Here is a 7036-nt window from a genome sequence, read left to right as displayed (position 1 = left end):
TCTTCGTAGAAGACCTTCTCCACAGTATACTATCGGGGACCTCGTTTGGCTCTCAACAAAAAACTTGAGACTGAAGATCCCTAGCAAAAAGCTTGGACCTCTGTTCTTGGGACCTTTCCCAATCAAGAAACTTATTGGAAAAGTTGCAGTGCAGCTTACATTGCCAATGGACCTAAAAATCCATCCCATTTTCCATGTGTCGCTACTAAAACCCCATGTTCCGGACCAAGGAATAAGGCCTAATATTCCACCTCCCCCTCCTGTACAAGTTGAAGGTGGAGAAGAATACGAGATAAAAAGAGATTCTGGATTCTCGTATCTACAGAAGAAGACTTCAGTACTTGGTTAGATGGAAGAACTATGGGCCCCAAGACGACACCTGGCTAAACACCTCTGACATACATGCCCCTAGATTAATCCGCAATTTTCATGCGAGATACCCAGACAAACCAGCTCCAGAGGCCTTCAGGAGCAGGCCTTAAAGGGGGGGGGGGTATTGTAATGTTCCGGTACCTTTGGTACCCTAAATTACACTTTCCACAAGTGTATGCGCCCTACCATTTACTTTTGGAAAGGTGCGCATACACCTTTAAGACTGGAGCTGTCATCACTCAGCGCCGGACTAGATGGCTATTTAAGGCATCGGCTCTCACTCACATGTGTTCGTTCAAACACCCTTATCTGGATGCTAACCTTGCTTGAAGCTTCCATGCTTGCAAGCTTACTTCGCTGACGGAACCTCGCGTCGCTGATCCCTGTATCCCGCTACTGGATCATCCGCCTCTCCTGAACCACCCTTCGTCTGTATCGCTAATAGTGCTAAGTACCCCGCAGGGGAATTCTCTATAAACTTATACTAAGCTTACACTATCTAGCTCTGCATAGTAGAGACTGTTTATCACATCTGCATAAACTAGATTGCTAGCTCTTGAGACTACTGCTACTTTTCTGCACTGGGTTGATCTCTTTTGTATGTCCACCTGCTATTCTATCATCTGCTATCATACAACATTGTTAAACCTTCCTGCATCCATCTGCTACTGTCTCACCTTCAAGTGTCTATCACCTACCACCTCCACTCAACCTATCCCTCAAACCTTCATCATTGTGTTACCACATATATAAAGTCACTCTAGGAACCAGCTTGCTAATTGTGTGTATTTACTGGCTGAAATAAGACCTTCCACACATGATGAGTCATTGAGGTTGGGAATGGTATCTCAGCATATCTCTTACATGACAACTGACGTGGAACTATTTCTGCAGCTGAAAATCCACACCATATAAGAAACGCAGGAGCGTTACACCTAACTACACTAGATATCCCTTTCCTCACACTAATAATTGCTAAATGAAACTTTGAAGCAGAAGTAACAGAACTGCTTCCACTCTCTCTTCCATGTCCCTGTATTAAAATGGTAGAAATTTGGCGGGGGCTATCTTATATACTGGGGGTCGTATTCACTAAAGATTGGCCTCTGGACCCCCTAGTCACTCCAATCACATTCCTAGCATTCTCTTGCCCCCTCAATTGGCTTTTACTGATGGTTCTGGTCCAATCACGGGCTTTTAAAGCCCATTTCCTGGCCCATTGCATTTTGGTCGGTTAAGGTTGCCGAATTCCAAACTTTTTCAGCAAAAAGTTCTAAATTCAGCCGAACCTCGAACAGTCAATGTTGCGGTTGAACCGATGGTCGACCCGAACCGTTCGATCATCCCTAACCAACATGGTAACTTTGCCTTGCCAAGGGGTTCCCCATGGAAAAGTATCCTTCTCAGGATGGGAGCATGTAGCTTATTAAGATTCATGAAGAAAACCTTCATCTTTATTGGCAATCCAGGTTTCATATGAGGATTTGGTATGGATTTTGGGGTGATCTCACATCACTTATTTTTGTTTTTTTCTCCTGGGATATATCCTTAAAATCCATATCAGACCTTAAGGGTCTAATATTGATTTTGGGAGGTACCCCATGCCAGTTTTTATTTTTTTTTTTTGCTTTTGGGTTTTCATGCCATTTTTTTTTTTTTTTTTTTACAAAGAAAGACAAAGTTTTTCCAATGGCATTTTTTTTTTGTAAATGTCACTTCGTCTGTAGCACATTGTATATATCCTACAGATATGCCACATTACAGACATGTTTAAGGCATACCCCAAGCATGTTATTTGGGTGAATTTGGCATTTTTTATTTTTTACTTTAAGAATTAATAAAATCACTGCTCCTTTTAATCAGTGTGTTTTAACATTTTTCTTCTTTGCATTCCCCAAGACAGTGCCCAACTCTCCATGCCATTTTTGTCAATACCTTGCCTATTAGTCTTTTAAATGAACGGAACTGATTTGAAAGATTTAGCTCCCATTGACTTCAATGGGGTTTGGATTAACATTTAGAATTTAAGGGAACTCCCCACTAACCAAACCCAAGTATTTTTAGCTCATGCCTATTTGTGAGTATTCTGACTATATCATCATATATTCCCTTCAGCCTAATAAATATTGAAGGGGACAATGAAGGAGCAGAAAATGATTGCATACTCTACACAAAAACGTATAATCAGAGGACTAAAGAATAACTGTACTTTTAGGGTTAAAGACTCTGTCAGGTTCTTATTGTTGTCTGCGCCCCAGCAAATAACCTTTCACTATTATATCCCAAAGTAGAACCAAAAATAGTTTTTGTCTAGATCTCTAGATCTCTGCTCTAAAAATATTGCATTATGCTATGCTGCTAGTTCATATTTTATCTCAGTTCACACGTTTCCTGAGTCCCTACATTTTTAGCTGAGTTTTTTTTTTCTTTTTCTCTTGTATTTACCCACACTAAAATTGGCATGTTGTTTAACCTTTGTTTGTCCTTTCTTGATGAAAAATAAACTTTAAATGGAATAACTGCATAAAACTCAGTTTTGTGCATTTCATATTGCAGCTAATAGATCTGTCACCAATTATGTGGGGACATATGTTAGAGAAGTTCCATGACCAAATACATTTTCCTATTCCGAATCCATCTATTCATCTTGCTAAAAGGTTATGAAATAGCTTTTTGGGTATTTTATTATCACTGGGCTGTAAAATTTAATGACAGAGCCAAAAGTACGTACGTTTTTCCTCTTCAGGGAAAAGGACAATATGTAAGATTTACAGGCCAACTAAAAAGTCATTTAGTACGATGAGAAATCCATGCCTAAAAATGAAATCTTGTCACTTAAGCGGTAGTAGAGCATCTCTGCATTTAAATGCATCCCCCTTCTTTCTATTAACTAATATGACACCATTTAGAAACTGCACTTTTTAAAATTGTTTTACAAGCAAAACTTTCTAATACAAATTTATTTTGCAATTCACTTTTATTGAGGCAAATTACATGAGTTGCACAGCAAATCAAATTCTCAATTTACTTTTTATTTACTTATATACATAAGCGAAAGGAAGTGTTTTTCAATCATGAAAGCACCAAAAAGCAATAAATAGAGCAATAGGATATATTTGGCACAGTGAATAAAATAAACTAAAAGTAACACTTAGGAGGAAAGTCATTTTTTCATCTTGGAACTTTAAGTAGCAGCTACACTAAACATGTAATGCATGGAAGTTGGAGGAGTTGAAAATAAGATGCAAATACTGTACATTTTAGGTCCATACTTAATTCTTCCTATTGGCTGGTTTAAAGACCTGTTAAAATATTTATTTAGGGGCAACTATACAGGAGCCTTAGATTAATTAATGACCCTTGACCAAAAGAATGTGTAGGCAAACACATCCTGGGTTTTTGACTGATAACAGGAGCTTAACAGTAGGTGTTATCTATACATTACCCTTGCATCTAACTCTTAGACATTGTTTTTCAACTGGTAAGATTCTGTCAGGCAAAAATAATTTTAAACAGTTAAAACCTAACTACTAGCAATTTTTTTTGTCACTAGGCAGTGGAAAAAATTAATGTGTCTCTGACAGCAATACTCACTTTCAATCCAGAGACATTGCCAGACTACCTCGTTTTCCCCATAAAATGTCCTTAATGACCCAGACTGAATAGATCTAGGTGACCAAGGAAAGATTTAAATGCAGGGCATCATGACTCTTGCCCCTCCTTCGTGCTGTACCACCCGCACAGCACCAAAGACTTACAGTGTAGTGTCACTAGATCAGCACCACTAACTGCAATATCCACTGTCTTGTGCAGGTTGAGGAGAAAAACAGAAAATCAAATTTCCACAAGATAATACAATTTGTTAATAATTCAGACACTTTGATAAACATAACAAAAGACTAAAATAATATATCTGGTGCTATAAGGATCAGCTCTGAATTGAAAGGTCATAGGTTCCTTTCATTATTCTTAAGCTTGTGAGTGGGAAAGGTTTCTGCTTGCAGGCTGTAAAAATGAGACAATTAATCTAGAGAGGATCCTCTCAAAAAGGAGAGTAATTTCATCTCTACCTGGCATGTTTAAGTTATTTTGTACAACCCTGACCTTCAGTCTACATATGGACATGTTGTACATATAATAGCCTTTGCATTTAGGCATTACATGATGTATATGTGCTGTTGTAAATAATAATTATTGTGGGGGCTCTGGAAGCAACCAAAAATAAGTCACTTGAAACCCACTCATCCATGTCTTTATGGACCTTGCTTTGTGCACTGGTCTCAATTAATTTGGTGAGGGGGATTATGGTGTGGGGTTGTTTTTCAGGGGTTGTGCTTGGCCCCAACTCTTAAGGCATAAGCATACCAAGACATTTTGGACAATTTCATGCTCCCAACTTTTTAGGAACAGTGTGGGGATGGTAAGGATTGGTATAGAAGGTGACACAAGTGGGGGACAGCAATGAAGAAGAAGGTGACACAAGTGGGGGACAGTCTTGAAGAAGAAGGTGACACAAGTGGGGGACAGTAATGAAGAAAAAGAAGGTGACACAAGTGGGGGCCAGTAATGTAGAAGAAGAAGGTGACACAAATGGAGGACAGTAATGAAGAAGAAGAAGGTGACACAAGTGGGGGACAGTAATAAGGAAGAAAAAGGTGACACAAGTAGGGGACAGAAATGAAGAAGAAGAAGGTGACACAAGTGGGGGACAGTAATGAAGAAGAAGTTGATACAAGTGGGGGACAGTAATGAAGAAGAAGAAGAAGGTGACACAAGTAGGGGACAATAATGAATAAAAAGAAGGTGCCACAAGTGGGGGACAGTAATGAAGAAGAAGGTGGCACAAGTGGGGTACAGTAATGAAGAAGAAGAAGGTGACACAAGTGGGGGACAGTAATGAAGCTGACAAGTGAGGGGATATGAAGGTGACACAGGGGAACATCATCATCATATTTTTTTTTTGGGCAGGCGGGAGGGGGGATTGGATGGGGGGGTGTTGTTGGGGGGGTGTCCCTAAATGGCAGTTTGGAAATGTAATCACCCTATCAGCCACATGCCTGGCTCCACGGCATTTTAATTCTAGATGGGAGGTAGAAGTGGAGCCGAGAGTGGGAGGAGGTCCCAGACAGTGTGCAGAGGCATGCAACGTCTTAACGTCACATGGGCCCTTTACTTTAGGGCAAATAGTCCACGGAAGAATCTTCTCTGTTTGCCCTTTCTTCACCTAAAGTGCCAGCAGCAAAGTAGGGCAGCCAAGCCCCTGCTCCAGCCCCAGCAGCCCGACCCCTGGACCAGCAGCTAGACCCCAGGACCAGCAGCCCATCCCCAGAAGCCAGGACCCAGGCCCAGAAGCAAAGACCCATGATCAGCAGCCAGGAATAAGGACTAGCAGCCAGCCCCAGAAGTACCAGCAGCCAGTCCCAGTACCCATTATTTAAAGTAAGTAAAGTCTTCTAGGGCTGGGCTTGGGCATAAAATTGCTATTAATTAATATAATATTGAATATTTTTACTATTTTTACTATTGTTCAGTGACACTTTAATGTAGTCTCTTTTTTGTTTTTCAGAAATAATTTTTATTGAGTTTTTTAAGGGAAACAGGCCAGAGTGAATCAATTGAGCAAAAGTACAAAATAAAATTGGTACAATCTAGCAAAGAACAAACAATGTTATGAGAACAACTTAAAGTACATCTTCTGTGTCCAAAGATTGAAACAGAGTAGATTTCACCATAATGTAGTCTCTTGAGGGGTCTGGAAGGGACTCTTTCTATCAGAGACTCTCCAATGTCACAGAGAGGACTACTGTTAGCTAGACCCCCCTCCAGGTCCCATTTGACTCCGTTGTAGTCTCTAATAGGGCCTGGTGGGGTCTCTTTCTAACACAAACTCTGAAATGGACACAGAGAGGGCCTCTATTAGAGAGACATTCCTCCAGGTCCCATTAGACCCTATTGTAGTCTCTAATGGGGCCTGGTGGGGGCTCTTTCTAACAGACTCACTAACAGAGGCTGTGATGAAACCAGACTGGAGTAAGCGGTATACTGACGGAAGCACTCAAGCACAGTGTGGGTCGGCTCTGTCACATTGGTGGCAGCGGTGGGATAGTGCTTCCTTCCTATGAACGTGTCCAAACCACCACCAGGATCCAAGATTGGGATAGCAGACTTTGGTCACCCCATCGGAGATATGGATCTGCCTTTAGAGTTGGAGGGGCTGTTGCAGATTACCCTTTCAGTAATCCCCAGGACTGTGTGTGCGAATCAATTTCCAGAGATCAGGCAGCAGATTTAGTGGAGGTCTGGATTGGAGCCCTCCAGGTCGCTTGTATACACCAGGGCAGGTGCTTTCCAACCCCAGGGCAATGGGCCAGTGACCAACGGGAGTTGCGGATGCCATTCCTGGGAGAGCGGCCCCAGGAGCAAGGGTGTAGTTAGTAAGATGACCATGCCAATGTGAGGGTGCCATAAATATTTCTGTACCCAGGTGTCTGTGACTCTAGGATCGGCCCTGCGTTAAAACATATGTAAAGCTGGATGTCATACAGCAGTGCTTTACAAAGTTGGGAATCATACAGCCTTTGCTCTTTCCCCAATTGTAAAACCTAAATTAGATAAAAACAATTATTTTTGATGGTCAAAATAACATACAGTAGATATTCACAGG

The sequence above is a fragment of the Pelophylax lessonae genome, assembly GCF_965119305.1.
Source record: "Pelophylax lessonae genome assembly, chromosome: 5".
In the NCBI taxonomy this organism is placed as follows: domain Eukaryota; kingdom Metazoa; phylum Chordata; class Amphibia; order Anura; family Ranidae; genus Pelophylax; species Pelophylax lessonae.
Note: the sequence above shows the minus strand (reverse complement) of the source record.